Source organism: Mesitornis unicolor, unplaced genomic scaffold, assembly GCF_000695765.1.
Source record: "Mesitornis unicolor isolate BGI_N332 unplaced genomic scaffold, ASM69576v1 scaffold34136, whole genome shotgun sequence".
In the NCBI taxonomy this organism is placed as follows: Eukaryota; Metazoa; Chordata; class Aves; order Mesitornithiformes; family Mesitornithidae; genus Mesitornis; species Mesitornis unicolor.
This window is the reverse complement of record NW_010192277.1, coordinates 21,336-21,953: the sequence shown is the minus strand read 5'-3', so window position 1 is coordinate 21,953 and position 618 is coordinate 21,336.

Here is a 618-nt window from a genome sequence, read left to right as displayed (position 1 = left end):
CAGCAGGAAATATAGTGCCTTAGGAGGAAAGTGGGATAACTATGGAGCACTCTGCTGGTTCTCTGATCTGCACATAGCATCGTGTCCGGGAGGGTTAACCGCCAAGTGTCACGGCGTGCTTGAGAGCAGCTGTTGAATTGAGCTGAGTTTTCCTCTCCGTCTTCCACATTTGCATATAACGCTGTTAAGTGTGGCTTATTGCCCAAGAGAGAAGAAAATTCTTACCCTTCTTTCTGATGGGGACACTGTATTGTCACATTATTCTGCTGCTTGCTGGGGAGATGCTGTATCGCATCTCTCTGTGTAACTGGTCAGTACTGTAGCTTTTCTTGCTTTACCCACTAAGAATTTGTATTGTGTGACCTGGCTGAAGCATCTTGTGGTGCTGCTTTCTGAGCTGCCCTGTGAAGTCAGAGATGTGGAAAACCAGCCAACTATTCTGAAGCTGTACAAGCTCTTGTTGGAGTTGGAAGGGACCTCTCTGGGGGTCTCCTGGTTCAACCGTCCTGCTCAGGCAGGGCCACCTGCAGGCAGTTGCACAGGAGGTGCTGTGAGCTACCTGTGGTCTGGAGCCTACCGAATTTGATGTCTGAGAGCTGGTATGTGCAGAAACATACT